Raw genomic sequence first — 9292 nt, 5'->3', positions numbered from 1 at the left:
TAATAAAAAGCCCCCCAACGCGTCCTCCCCCCAAAAGCAGGATCTCCTCAGAGCCAGGGGGGCAGCAGCTGCTCAGCACAGAGCCCGAGCCCATTCCCGGTCCCTCTGCTGGGGAGGAAACTCTGGTCTGTCAGCCCAGCAGAGGGAAAGGGGGGAGAGGCGAGAGAGGAGAAAAAAAAAGCAGCTGGAAAGGTAAGCCAGGCCCGGCCTGCATCCTCGGGCTCGCGTAGCGCGGCAGGCGGCGCGCAGGGGGCAGGGCGGGCGGCCGGGCGGACTACGCGAGCCCGGGGATTTGGCGGGGCGCGGTAGGCCGCAGTGGGGCTGAGGGGTGTCGGAGCGATTTTTAAGAGTTTCGGGCGCCAGGGAGGCAGGAGGGGGAAGGGGGGAGCGGCCGCGGGCTCCCGGGGGACGCGGAGCGGCGCCTCAGTGTGGCTGAATGTAAGGTTACGGGCGGCGAAGGGGGCGGTTAGGCCTCAGCCCAGCGGGGCCTACCCGCTCCCCGCCCCCGCCGGGCCCCCGCTGCGGCCCCCCACTCACGAGGACGGGAGGGCTCCTGCCCGGGGCGCCGCGGGGCTGGGGGGGCGCCGAGGCCGGGACGGGGGCCGGATTCTCCCCCCCCCCCCTCCGTGCACGGGGACGTGGGGGGCGCGGCGCGTGGGGGGAGGGGGCATTTCAGGGGTTCGTGCAATTAACGAAGTTATTTTAATTATCATTCGGGGTGGAGACCAACACCCCTCCCCCATGGCAGCGCGGGAGGCAGGTCCCGCGGGGAGTGGTGGGGGAGGGGGCGTTCACAGCAGCCGGCGGCCTTGAAAGTTTAAGGTTCCCCTCCCCCCCCCCCAGGAACCGGCCCGTTTTCCATCCGCGGCTTCTGTGCACAAGCCAAACCTCCGGGAGGCTATTGTCCGCTTTCCTGAGCGAGGACTGGACCCTCCCCACCCCCACCCGCGTCTCCCTCCTGCTCCATTATCACTTCCTCCACCATGTGCATGGCAGTTTGTGCTGCGAGTTGTTTTGTGAGCATCGCAACTTTTTAGGGGGCTCCCTCCCTGGTTCGTGGCAGAGGTTTTGGGAGCTGCAGAGTTCTCAGATGGGCATGGGTTGGTCTCACTGGAAGCAGCCTTGCAACATTTGACTTCCCCTAGGTCTACAATGTTGGGTCTGAACAAATCTTTCTTTAGTGCCCCCTCTAAATTCTATAGTCTTGTTGGGTCATTCCATCTTTCCAACTGACTTCTGTGTTTTGAGAGCAGGTGCTGTCAATGGTAGACCAAAAGCACACTGACACTTGCCCAGTTCTTGGTCTGACTCTAGATTTGTGAATGGGATGTGTAAACTCCTCCTCATTTGAGGCCTGATCCTGCCAACAATTATCTTGGGTAGTTTTTACTTAATTTATATAAAATCTGTGCTTGGTACTACATGTTCACAGGTTGTGGCCTTTGGTCAGTTTTGAATAAAAAGTCAAGGGAAAGATGTTTCTACAGACCTTTCTTTGATAACTAAGAAAAGAGAAACTTTTGCATTCGGGTGTGTTTTTATACTCAGAATGTCATCCTATAATCTGAATCTGACAATCTGTGTGCAAGTCATTATGTCTGTATGGAATTTTAACTAGGGATGGAATAGTGTAGTTGATTAACAGATAAGCAAAATCTTACAGGTTAATACTGTAGACTACAGACATTCCCCCCCCCCCCGACCTCCACCAGTAAATTTTTTAGCAGGCTGGCCAGCAGCCCCGCTCAGTTCTGGCTTGCGCTGGGTCCAGGACCTATCCCAGCTGCAGCTCTGCATTTAAAGTGAATTAGGAGCCAGGCAGGCAGGTAGCCCAGGCCTATCCTGTCCTGGTTTGCACTGGGTCTGGGACCTACCCCCCTGCAGCTCTGCATTTAAAGTGTAGTAGGAGCCAGGCGGGCAGGCAGCATGGCTCAGTTTTGACTCGTGCCAGGTCTGGGAGCTCAGACAGCCCCTTGGGACAGGGGCTGCTGTCACCCTGCACTGCTGCCTCTGTCTCGAGGCAGCAGCAGGGTGCAACAGGCAGGTGGTCCGTGAGGGGAGCTGGTTTTTAAACTGGCTCCCCTCGCGGACCATCTATGGCCTGCTGCTTATACAGAGGCAGCAGCATGGAGTGGCAGGGGGCTCCTCAGGAGTGGGGCCAGAACGCACTGGCTGCCAGCCTCACCCCCAAGGACTATAGAATTGTTGAGTAACGGTTAAGAATTCATGAGGTTAATCAGCTATTCAATTAATCATTATTTAACATCCCTAATTTCAACCCCTACTTACAGGATCAGGACCTGATTTATCAGTCTTTTATAATAGCAAGTAATGAATTTAATATGTATAATTCTTCCTCAGGAACCTGGTTTAAAATCCTAGTATATGAAACTGCAAACAAAAGCACAGTTTTTATTTCCGGGGGAAAGTCATGAGTGGTAGCTGTAATTGAAAAGAGGGTTCACTGAGACATATGCCTCTTGCACAGCATAGGAGAAATAGCTTTGATTTTTAATAGCAATAGAGCCCATGATTTGTCCCAGTGTACTTTAAAATATTTATTAATTGCTTTGTACAAATAACTTTGAAGTATTTTTGCAAGCAAAAATATGCTTGGCTTGACACCTGATTTTCCATTTTCTGATTTCAAAATGACCAATTTGTTATGTAGCAATATGCAGTAAATGTCTTTGTTCCCCATTGTGAGCACTTCTTGGGACTTGATTTGCCACTTGTTAGTTTTGTCTTGTAAATTTAGAGCAATATGTCTTACCCATATATTGCCTTCCATTGTATCAACAGTTGTTCATGCCAAGACTTTACTGGCAAAGTATTACACTGTCTGATAACCCAACCTCTGGAGCACTATTCTGTTGTGAGACCCTGGCACCTGGAAACCATTGGGACTATGACTTTATACAAAGTTTCTACTTATTCTTGATTTTTGGAAAAATTATAGACACTAACAATATTAAGAATACACCCCAGTATTTCGTGTGTGTGTGTGTGTGTGTGTGTGTGTGTGTGTAGATATATCTATATATATTTTTGCTATGTGTGATTTACATTTTGCTGAAAATGTCAGTTCTGATCCTGCAAGCATTTATGCATGTGCCTATTTTTACACATTATTTGATGTAAATTACCAAAGCTCCATTGTAGAGCTGTGACATTTTAATCAGCTGCTCTGTGAATACTTCTGCTGACTTACTTTACACACTGTAAGTGGGTCCTATTGAAATCAGTGCTGCTATTCACAGTGTGTAAAGGTAAAACTCATGTGCAAGTCTTAACAGCATTGAATAAAAGTACTTAATTTGATTTTTATTAATCCTTACACATAAGTGCATAATTTAATTCTTTAAAATAAATAATTCATAATGTCCTGGTCCTCCCCATGTAGGTATAGAATAGTTGCTAGATATATTGCAGAATTTTTCTAAAGACTGTTCACTTTCAAATTGTGCAAGTTAAAGTTACAAAGGAAGCCTTTTCAGGAGCGTATGTTCTGAGTTATCAAAGGTTTTCACTGTCTGTCCTTCACCTCTTTTCTCACTGGATTCTAGTTTGTTTTGACATTTATATTGTACCAGTACAATAACTTTGTTTTTTTAATGTTATAATAGTGGAAAGATTCAATCTGTTCCTTTTTCCCAAAGACTTTTACCCTGCAAAGACAGTGTGCTCCAGCAGAGCAGCACATGTAGTTCTTGATGTGGTTCTGAGTGGGCACATGTCTCTGCCTTTGTGGGTCTGACTGTAGGATTGGGGCTTTAGCATTTATGTTTAAATGCTGATATCTGTGTTAATGATCATTCAGAAGACCTAGCTCCTGATCTTGCAATCTTAACTGACATGAATAATTCTGTGGGAATACTTCTGTGTCCAGTTCTGGGCGCCACATTTCAAGAAAGATGTGGAGAAATTGGAAAGGGTACAGAGAAGAGCGACAAGAATGATTAAAGGTTTAGAGAACATGACCTATGAAGCCAGGCTTCATGAACTGGGCTTGTTTAGTTTGGAAAAAAGAAGATTAAGGGGGGACATGATAGCGGTTTTCAAATATCTAAAAGGGTGTCACAAGGAGGAAGGCGAAAATTTGTTCCTCTTGGTTTCTGAGGACAGGACAAGGAGTAATGGGCTTAAAGTGCAGCAGGGGAGGTTTAGATTGGACATTAGGAAAAAATTCCTAACTGTCAGGGTGGTCAAATATTGGAATAAATTGCCAAGGGAGGTGGTGGAATCTCCCTCTCTGGAGATATTTAAGAACAGGTTAGATAGACATCTGTCAGGGATGGTGTAGACGGAGCTTGATCCTGCCTTGAGGGTGGGGGGCTGGACTCGATGACCTCTCGAGGTCCCTTCCAGTCCTATTATTCTATGATTCTGTGATTCTTTGAATAAGGTTTGCAGTATCAGGCTATCTTGCTCTACAGAGCTCTCCTACTGTAACTATTGTTTGTAGTTTAACTGCCTACTTCCCCATCTTAAATAGTTGCACAAACATTAAAAAGCCATGTGTTTGTACTTCTTATTCCATGTGCTGACTTTTTGGTAAAATGGATAAGCTAGAATTAAAATCCATACTTCTGGTCACTTTCCAAAGGAGACAAATAGAAGCATTCCTTCAGTTTTGTATTGATGAAAGTTATTTTCTCAATAGGTCCGTTTGCTGTTCCCAGTTGTAATCCAAACATTGTCTATTATTAATCAGAGTAACTCTTATTTTACTACATTTTAGTATATTTTAAAATTTAATTCTATTGATCAGTACTGAACCAAAAGGTACTACATTCCCCCTTAATATATTTTGGTTCCATACACCCACTTTCTCCAGGCTTTGAGCCCTAATTGTTCCGAGAAGACAAAATGAGGACAAGGTTGTCACTTCTAGCTTCCTAGGTAGATTTTAATACAGGCAGTCCCCGAGTTACTCGGATCCGACTTATGTCGGATCCGCAGTTACGAACGGGGCTTTTCTCGCCCCGGAGGACGGGAGCGGCGGGAAGCCCAGATGCGCCGCGGTCCGCCGCCCCCGTCCTCTGGGGCGAGAAAAGCTGCTCCCCGTCTCCCTGGTCTGCTGGTCGGGAGATGGGGAGCAAAGCCTTGGAACACGCCCACAGCGGGACAGCCCGGGCGCACTTGAGCTGTCCCCCTGTGGGCGTGCTCCGCGGCTTTGCTCCCCGTCTCCCGACCAGCAGACCAGGGAGATGGGGAGCAAAGCCTGGGAGCACGCCAGCAGTGGGACAGCCGCAGCGCGCCTGGACTGTCCCGCTGCCCGCGTGCTCTGCGGCTTTGCTCCGCGTCTCCCAGGTCAGCAGGGAGGACTTGGGCGGTCCCGCCACCCCCGTCTCCCTGGTCTGCTGGGGGGGGGTGTGCAGCTAGTGTCCCCCCCCCCCCAGCAGACCAGGCTTTTCTTGCCTACCCCTGGGGTAGAGCAGCTGGGGGCTGCCGGGTTGGTCCTGCAGCGCCGCTCCGGACCAACCCGGCAGCACCCCAGCTGCTCTGCCCCAGGCGTCCTGATTCAGCCACTGCTGGTCAGTTTCAGCAGCGGCTGAATCAGGACGCCTGGGGCAGAGCAGCTGGGGTGCGGCTGGGTTGCTCCAGTAGCGCAGAGGAGCCGTGCTACTGGAGTAACCCAGCAGCACCCCAGCTGCTCTGCCCCAGGCGTCCCCAAGTCAGCCGCTGCTGAAACTGACCAGCGCTGACTACAGCAAGCCCGAGGCAGAGTTGCTCTGCCCCAGGCTTCCTGGAATCAGCCGCTGATCAGTTTCAGCAGCAGCTGACTTGGGGACACCTGGGTTTCTTAAGTTGAATCTGTATGTAAGTCAGAACTGGCGTCCAGATTCAGCTGCGGTTGAAACTGATCAGCGGCTGACGCCAGTTCCGACTTACATACAGATTCAACTTAAGAACAAACCTACAGTCCCTATCTTGTACGTAACCCGGGGACTGCCTGTATATGAAAAAAGTCAAATATAGAATTACAGATAATTGGGGGGGGGGGAAATGCTACTGTGATTGAATTAAAATGTTTCTAAAATCTGACTATGCATGACTATGCAGCTGCCATATAGGACCTGAATCATTTTGTTTCCTAAAATAACATTCAGTATCAAGTATTACTTTTTTTTGTTTTCTTAAACGATGGCAACATTTTTTAGGGAGAGCGTGTCTGTGTATGTGCATATGTTTGATCAGTCACTGTTGTATCCCAACGAGCCTCAATCTCTCAAATGGATCTTGAGTGAACACTGATACTCACATGGAGCACTGTTGCTTTTGGTATGGCTCTTCAAAAGTCTTACACATGAGGGCTGGGGTAGGGATGTTAAATTTAGATGAATTGGCTAATTGAATAGTTGGTGCAATTTGCATTGACTATTCGATTAGTCGATAAGGGCACCTCTGCCTTTGGAGTGTAGCAAAAGCTACACTTCAAAAGTGAAAGCGCTGCGGGGAGTACGGGGCCAACCAGGGACTCCCGCTGATCGCAGGTTCCATGTGGCACTACAGCTTTGAAACGCTGTGTGCAGCTGGCCCCTGGGCTGCATTCCCAGCTGGCCCTGAGCTGCACGTGGCATTTTAAAGCGGCAGCACCATGTGGAGCCCAGGCTCTGGCCCCAGGCTCCACGCGGCACTGCTGCTTTGAAGCACCCCCTCCGTTTCCCCCCCTTGCTTCCTCTTTCTGATAGACTAGTGTGTCAGCTATCCGATAAGCATTTGCTTATCAGAGAGTCGAATAGTCGGTCTCATCCCTAGGCCAGGGATGTTCAAACGATGTTTTGCTAACTGTTGTAGCTTACTGTCATTTCCTTCATCATACTAGAAGTTTCTTCTATCAGAAGATGGATGATAGTTCTGTCTGGCTAATGGAGTCTTTTAATTTTTATTCAGTTGTTTCCAGAATTGTAGCAGATTTGGTTTTGTGACTTAGTGTAGTAGTGACCTGAGCTGTTAAATTAAACTAAACTAACGATTAGATGTGAATAAATGGCTGTAGATTTATGATGCTGATGAAGATCAAAATGAAGTGTGGTATGACTTTTCTCTGTAGAACAGAAAACAAAGGAAAGACTAGATGATACAACATTGGTAATATGAAATTGAACATTTTAGCTCTATCACTGATTCTAATCTAGCTCTTATCAGTAACAACTGCAAATTATTCCTGTATAGTGGCTCTCAAATGGCTGGATTGTGTGATGAGTTGGGATGGTCTCAGTCCAGTTCTGAGAAGATCAAATCCATGTCACACAAGCTACTAAAATTGCTATGCTTTTATTGGCAGTCTCAGCAGGGAAGCTAAAGATTATCATGAGTGAAAACCTCTTATACCTAGAGATGGGTTTTCCAGGTCAGGGTGAGGAATACTGTTGGAACTAGCCCAAATAGTTTCCTTGCTATATTGTTCTGTGAGTAGATAAACAACTTTGTTCTCCCTGGCCATCAAACTGGCACATTTTAGAAACTCATACGTGGAAAATACATGTATCTGTCATTATGCTGTGCATACGTGTCAACAAATATCATAACACTAAATCCACACTAAAGACTTAAAAATACAAAACATCCAAATTGAAGACACATCTTTAATGACGACAAGTGTTTGGAAGCTATGATGGGAATCTTTAAACTTAGTCCTCATAATTATACATCTTTTAGCCTCAGACAGATAATTGCAATCCAATTTACAATGCACTTGAGGATTCCGTTCCCTAAAAGTGCCTCATGCACATAAAAATGTCTAGCTCCAAGCATACTTTTTAAAATGTAACTAATCTGTGTGCATTAACACATTATTAAAATATTTGCAGTATAAGCGTCTTCTCAAAATTATTTAGTGTATCCTTGGAGTGCTAGAATCCCTCTGTGATTGGCGCACTAATTTCCATTGTAAGGTAGAACACCTATTACATAGCAAGTTTCTACATAAAGGGTGCCTGGAAGGAGAGAGGTAGAGGCGTAGGGCTGGAGCAGTCCTGGATTGGGGGGAGGCACACCTTCAGCCAGCCCCTTTCACCTGCCTAGTGATTCTCTTTTTTGTGTGGCTTTATGAGAAGCATTCCTATTCCAGGCACATCTCGTTTTTCTGGCACAACCAAACCCTTACGTTGCTTTAAGTTATAAGAAGCTGAAAACGGAATGTGGTGGTTTAGCTCGTACCGTTTAGGAGGAGTTCTTGAATAAACAGACAAATTCTCTCAAATATATGGTAGAGACTACGAATTTAATATTGACATTCAGCATATGGTCTTATAAGAGGAAACCTCTGCCAATGTGCTCAGGTATCATGCCACAGAGAGTGGCTTTGCTTTGTGTTCAGACCAGCCTCACAACAAACTCCCTCATGATGCTGAGTCAGTGCTCACATTCACATCTTATTTACTAGAGGAAGACATTTTCTCTCTTATTCATCCTCTCAGTAGTAAAATGTGGAGATAATAAGATGATCCTGAATTTGAAATGTTTCTTGTATTTTACTGAGATAAAATGGGTGAGGAACTACCATTTATTGGACCAACTTCTGTTGGAGAAAATGAGAGGCTTTTGAGCAACACAGAGCTCTTCTTCAGGTGACACTGCAAACGTATGTTTCACTGCAAACTTATCTGTTTTCTGGGTCTTGTGTGTTTTTCCCTGTTGCCGCTGACTAATATTAAACCTCTTTCTTTAAAATTGTCTATCAGTGTATAGTTCATGCTTTTAAAAAGGTGACTTCTGATTTTCATACACAAATCTGGTTTTTAAAGAGCAGTTTGTGTGCACACATAGGATAACCGCAGGCACAAATTTGGAAGTGAGTTGAAGTCATCTGAAGACTCAGTTTCTAACATAGGAATAAAGAGTACAAATCAAGTTTCAGAAGGTTTTTTTACACTGATATTTTGATGCAAAATACAGGAGCTTAAACACTTGGCTTTTCAGAGAGAGTCTGCATTTCACAGTCTTCATCTGTTGCTGAATTTTGTGGGGGGGGAAATTTTTTTTTCCTCCAACCACTATTTATCAAACATGGTTTCTGTTCTTTTCAGATAAGCTCTTTGTGCTTATTGCAAAGCATTACTCTACATGCTTATTTGGTAACAAGAAATAGTCTATAAAAAAGAGCTGTATATTGCTCACTGTAAAATACAAATTCAGGTCAAAATGAAAAAATATAAAATTGTGTATATGCTATGGAAGTAAAAAGAAAAAGCTTCTTTAGATCCAGGGTGAAATTTGTTTATATTGGCTCTGATCTTGCAATCAGATTTGTGTAGACAGATTTTTGTACAGCTCCTCTGACTTC

General features: G+C 45.8%; 1 protein-coding gene across 1 annotated transcript in view; it reads left to right on the top strand.

Annotated features, from left to right (window-relative positions):
* The first annotated feature begins 52 nt into the window (after positions 1-52).
* INO80D (INO80 complex subunit D) overlaps positions 53-9292 on the top strand; it is an 80330-nt gene continuing 71090 nt past the window's right edge. Inside the window, exon 1 of the mRNA XM_006129023.4 lies at positions 53-192. The gene's annotated coding sequence lies outside the window, so the exon portion shown is untranslated. The remainder of the gene's footprint in view (positions 193-9292) is intronic.

Source organism: Pelodiscus sinensis, chromosome 7 (assembly GCF_052426305.1).
Source record: "Pelodiscus sinensis isolate ZL-2025 chromosome 7, ASM5242630v1, whole genome shotgun sequence".
NCBI lineage: Eukaryota > Metazoa > Chordata > Testudines > Trionychidae > Pelodiscus > Pelodiscus sinensis.
This window is presented reverse-complemented; position numbering and strand designations above follow the sequence as displayed.